The 6,245-nt window shown below is 36.5% G+C and overlaps 1 pseudogene; it reads right to left on the reverse strand.

Moving 5' to 3' along the window:
- Positions 1–6,245, reverse strand: part of LOC133244718 (olfactory receptor 2D2-like) — a 136,977-nt pseudogene that overhangs the window by 113,031 nt on the left and 17,701 nt on the right.

Genomic DNA, 6,245 nt, shown 5'->3' on the forward strand with positions numbered 1-6,245 from the left:
ATCTCCCCAGTCTTACTCCCCACCCCTCAGTGGATGAACTGGTCACTCAAATGTCTAGCAACAATCAATTTACAGCTATCCACTCCAGCCCCCAAACCTGCAGAAATGGCCTTCCCTTCTGCCTTAGAGATCATTTGTCTGGATGTGCTACAAGTTTCTCCTTACCCTGTAAACTTGTCTCTTTAGCAGATGACAGTGGGAGGCATTTCCAATAGAGGGAGATACCAGGGCAATGAAATGATGGCAGCAAGAAGGCACTTAGGTTGGGACTTCAATTCTCCTTCCTTAGTTACTCAGGCGGAGAGCCAGCTGATTGGTGTGGACCAGTCATGGTCACATACTCAGGCTACACACACTCTCCCCATCCAGTGGCCACTTCTAGGAGAGCTCTGGCCTGTGGCTCCATCCCTACTCCCAGTAACAAATTGTATTCTTGTGGCAGTCACACCCTCTTTGAAAAAGTTTGAGCTCAGTCTTTTTTTCTCTGGTGGAGGAAGATAGGAGAAGAGCAGGAGGAAGGAGGGAAGTATCTTCTAAATCCTTAGCCCCTGTGTATTCTTCTTAAGCCACAAGGTAGAAGCTCCTTTATATATAAATTTATATATATATATATATTCCTATTTCTAGATCTCAGAGACTTCTCTTTTATCCCTTTCAGCAGTTTTACCAGTTCAAATTTTACCAGTTAAAATTCTATGTATTAAATTTTCCCTGTTCACATTACTGTTGTGTTCTGTCTTCTGCCAGGATCCTAATTGATGCAGACGCTAAATCTATGGGGATGGAATTTGATAAGGAATAGAATTTACACAGTTACAAGACATCTATCCATAAAGCAATTACAAAAGTAAAAAGTGGTAGCTATCAGTGGAAAAACTGGACAACATCTTAACTGAGTGATTAAAATTAATGTCACCAATAAGAATCAGATAGACATTATGTGTCTCCATATGTGAAAATCTAACAATATATCACCTACATATTTTCAGCCAAAAAAAACAAAATCTAAATCTGATCATGAGTAAACATCATAGAAACCTACATTGAGGAGTATTCTATAAAGTAATTAGCTTCTGATCTTTAAAAAATAACTGTCATGAAAGGCAAAGAAGGCTAAGAATGTATAATAGACACAAGGCAATTAAAAAATAACAACTAATGCAAAAGTAGACCTGCCAGGGGGAATGCTACAAATAATATTAATATTAGTTTGACAATTGATAAAACTGGAATATGAGTTAGATTAGTTTAGATAAGTGCATCGGTGTTACAATCCCTGTGGTTGATAGCTACTATATAAGAGAATGGGCTCCCCAGGTGGCACTAGTGGTAAATGCAGGAGGCGTAATAGACAGGGTTCAATCCCTGGGTTGGGAAGATCTCCTGGAGGAGGGCATGGCAACCCACTCCAGCATTCTTGCCTGGAGAATCCTACGGACAGAGGAGTCTGGCAGGCTATGGCCCAAAGGGTCGCACAAAGTCAGATACAACTGAAGCGACTTAGCACATAACACATAAGAGAATATCCTATTCTCTTACATATTAGGAACTATTCTCTGAAGAATTGGAGGGTAAAGGAACATGATATTTGTAAATTATTCTCAGAAAATTCTGAAAATTGTAATAGTAACTGCTGAAAATCAATAAATCCAAGTATTAGGGGCATACAGGATTTCTTTGTAGTACTCTTTCAGCTTCTTTGATGGTTAAGTCACTTCCAAAAAAAGTTTTTAAAAATAATTTTTAATGTTAAATAAAAACTTTTTCAGACAAACAAAATATGAGATCATTTAAAAGGGAGTTCTTCACACAGAAAGAAAGTGTCTGAAACACAAAAATGCAAAAAGAAATGAAGAGTCCCTCAGGGAAAGGATAGATATGTATTAATAATGAATGCAAATCAATAATAAAAATTTGTGGGATTTAAAACAAATCAAAGACAAGATATGGCAAAGAACAAAAGAATAAGAAATAGAAGGGGTAAGTAGAGTTAGTGCTCTAAATATTTAGCATAACTGGAAAAGGGGTAAAATGAACCACTTGCATTAGACTGTGATAAGTCAAAGATTTATGTTAACATATCTAGGAAAAATCAATAAAAGAATAAATAATATATAGCCAACAACCTAAAATAGGAGAAAATGAACTAATAAAATATTCATCAATCCAGAATAATGCTCTTTTTAGTGAGGAAAAAGATCAAATATAAAATAGATAAGTCAATAGAAAATAGTGGAATTTAGTATGTAGTTAATTACTTTAAATGAAAAAGGACTAAAGATTTTCATCAAAGGTTATTTTCAAAAGGAGTTTTTAAAACCTACATGTTATCCACCAGAAACATTATTTGCTCGTTCTGCAATATGTAAATATGTCTAAATAACATGTTAACAATGTTACATCAATTATACCTCAATAAAGTTGTATTTCTTTTTGAAATACACCTTAATACAAGGTCAGACACTCTAGGAAGAAAAATTGCCCTGCAAACATTAACCAAAAGAAACTTCATAGCTTCATAGAGCACTTATAGAAATTAACTGTGTGTTACATCATAAGTGTAAATTTTAAAAAATCCAAAGGGTGAGAATCATTCAGAGTATACTCTTAACCATGAGATAGGCTAGGAGTCAAAGTAAATATAACAGGTAAGTACCAGACTCGTTCAAAATTATTATAGCATATACTTCTAAATAATTTATGGGATAGAAAAAATCAAAATGGAAATTAGTATATGTTAAAATAAATAATGATGTAAATAACATTATCAGAGCTTAGGAGAAATTCTCTAGTCTTAAATCCATATGTTAGAATATGCTAAAATAAAAATTAAACAACTAAACCTTCATCTCAAGAAACTAGAAAAGAAGCCCTAAATCAAAACCAAAAAACAGTTGAAAGAAGGAAATAATAAAGATATGAGCATAAAACAAGGAAATAGTAAACAAGGCTACCATCAATAAAAACTGACAGAGCCTGAAGTTCACTTTTTGAAATAATTTATAAGCTATTAGCAAGATTAATAAAGAAATTATATAAAATACAAATTACCCGCATCAGGGGTGAGGAGGGGAACATTACTATAGATCCTACTGTCATTTTAAAGCTAATTTTAAAAATTACAAACAATTTTATTACAATAAATTTGATAATCAAACAAAATGGACAAATGGAAACACAAATTACCAAAGCTGACAAATAAGAACTCAGAAGTTCTTCTGAAAACTTCAGAAGAACATATCAGAAGAATCCACTATCTTTCCAAAAAGGTGAATCTATAATTTCCTAGAAAGAAAACTTTAGACTCAAGATAGATTTACTGGTAAATTTTTCTAACATTTAAGAGAGGAATAATAGCAATCATAACAAATTCTTTCAAAGCATAGGAAAAAAATGTGAATATTAACCAGCTCATTTTATAAGACTAGTATAAACGCAATACAAAGAATAACGAAAACATATAAGAAGGAAAAAGCACAAATGAATCTCTCTCATGGGGACTGCTGCAAAATTTCTTTACAACATATTAGCAAATTTAATTTAGCAATATATTAAAAAGGATAATATATCACAATCAAATTGGGTTTATTAAAGAATTCAAGGTTTATTTAGCAAACAATGTAATTCATCTGATTACAGGAAGTAAAGGAAAAAAATTATGTGATTAACTTAGATATAGAAAAAGCATCTGGCAAAAAAAAAGTCAACCGTCAATTAAGATTATAAATAAACTTTTTAGCGAAGTAGAAATAGAAGGGAACTTTCTTAATGTAATAAATATCATCTCCAGTAAAGAAGAAGAAGCCTACAGCAACTATCATACTACCTGGTGAAGCACTGATAACTTACTCTCTAACACTGAAAGTGAAACAAAAATGTTCACTCTTACTATTTCTTTTGACTATTGTATTAGTGGTCCTAGGTAGTGAGATAAGTCAAGAGAAATAAACAAAAGACCAAAGGATTGGAAAGGAAGAACGATCATTATTTGCAGAACACCTAATTGTATAGGTAGAAAATTTTTACAAACCCAAAGAGAAATTGGAATTAATAAGTATACAAAAACCCAACATCTCTCTCTATACCAGGAGCTAGAAAATTACTTATAAGAGCATTTAAAAAAATAAACATGTATTAATAACTTTAATAAAATATGTGTAGAAAAACATTATTTAGAGAAATAAAGGTAGAGCCAAGTAATTGGAGGAATATGCCATGTTCGTGCATGAGGGGTATGCAGGACAATTCAACATTATCAATATGTTTAATTGATTTATAGATTCAGTCCCCGTCTAAACCTCAACAATTTTTTTCCATAGAAAACTGACACGTTGGTTGTAATATTTATATGGAAATTCTAAAGAATCTTGAAGGATAAAACAAAACCTGAAGGACTTATCAGATATTAACACTTACTATGGGGCTTCCCTGATGGCTCAGTTGGTAAAGAATCTGCCTGCAATGCAGGAAACCCCAGTTTGATTGCTGGGTTGGGAAGATCCCCTGGAGAAGGGATAGGCTACCCACTCCAGTATTCTTGGACTTCCCTTGTGGCTCAGTTGGTAAAGAATTCACCTGCAATGCAGGAGACCCTAGTTAGATCCCTGGATTGGAAAGATCCCCTGGAGATGGGAAAGGCTACCCACTCCAGTATTCTGGCCTAGAGAACTCCATGGACTGTATACTCCATGGGGTCACAGAGTCAGACGTGACTGAGCGACTTTCAACACTTACTATAAATCTGCAATAACTAAGCTAGCATGACATTGGCACAAAAATAAACCGGAGATACTATTTATGGAACAAAATAGAGTCCATCACAGACCTGTGAATATAGAGCCATTTGATTCATGACAAAGCTGATTGTACAACACAATGTGGAAAGCATGGTCTTTTCAACATATTCTGCTGGATCCTGTGGATATTCACACAGGCAACAAAAATTCATGAAATCCTACCTCACATGGTACACAAAAGCTAATTCCAGATATACTATAGCTTTAAATGGTAAACACAAAACAAAGATTTTTAGAATCAAACACAAAAACATATCTATGTCACCTTGTAATAGGCAGAAATTTTTAAACAGGGTGCAAAAAAGCACTAGCCATAGAGAAAAAAAATGATAAATTATTTATCTTGGTATAATCATATATACCACATATAATTATATAAAATTATATACATATATATACACACATATATATATAGGCTTCCCTTGTGGCTCAGATGGCAAAGAATCTACCTACAATGCAGGAGACCAGGTCTTAATTCACAACAGCCCAGGTCTCTAGGGGACAGGGGAGTGGGAACTAATCATTGTGGTCCTGCTGTCATTGTTGAGGGCTTCTCCCAGCATAACCAGCATTGTCCTTTCGTGATGTCTCTTAGCTGAACTTGGAGACTTGAAGCTCAGAAAATTATTCATTTTCTGTTTCTAGCTCCTAGAACGTGGTTTGGAACAGACGAACCATCCATACATATTTACTACATGAACAAATGGAAGAAAGAAGGAGGTCTTAGGAAGAAAGAATGGGATGTGAGGTGGGGAAGAAAGACAAGTGGGGAATGTGGGAGCTGCCTGGAGGGATGTTGGGGCAGAAGCACAGAGAGGACCCAGTGGCCGGGTGACCTGGCTACCGCTGACCTCCAGCCCCCACAGATGCCTGGATCCCACCCATAGCCCCCAGCACAGTGACCATCTCACCCCTCAGGCATTCACAGGTTACAGAGAGACTGTCACTTGTTCTTAAGGGAAAGAGACTGAACAGGAAGTGCCCAGGGCAACTGAGTCCAGTGAGCCAGGATTCCAGGCAACCCAGTCTCCAGAAAAGCACCAGGCTTCTGAGAGATGGAAGGATGAATCCCCTGCCTTCTCTGCATTGCTCAGCTCTTTGCACTTGACCTGGCCAGCCGTGGCTCCTGAAGGCCTTGCCTGTCAGATTCTCAGGTGTAGACAGAGGGAGCTTCAGCCAATCCAAGCTTCTCCTAGTGGGCCAAGCCGCTGAGGCTTTATGGTCCTGACTCCTTACCAGGTTTTTCTGGGAGAGTGGGTGGAGGGCCATCCTTCTGCCACCTGCTACCACCATCCCTGTCTCTGGTGGGGATGCCAAGATGGAATTCTCTGACTGTTGTCAACAAGAACCCCACAAGGAAGAGGTCCCTGTGGACAGAGGAAGAAAAAAACCACACCCTGGTTGGGGAGGCATAGTGACCTGTCTATTTCCTCTTCCAGCCTTCTGAGG

This window comes from Bos javanicus, chromosome 3 (genome assembly GCF_032452875.1).
Source record: "Bos javanicus breed banteng chromosome 3, ARS-OSU_banteng_1.0, whole genome shotgun sequence".
Classification (NCBI taxonomy): domain Eukaryota; kingdom Metazoa; phylum Chordata; class Mammalia; order Artiodactyla; family Bovidae; genus Bos; species Bos javanicus.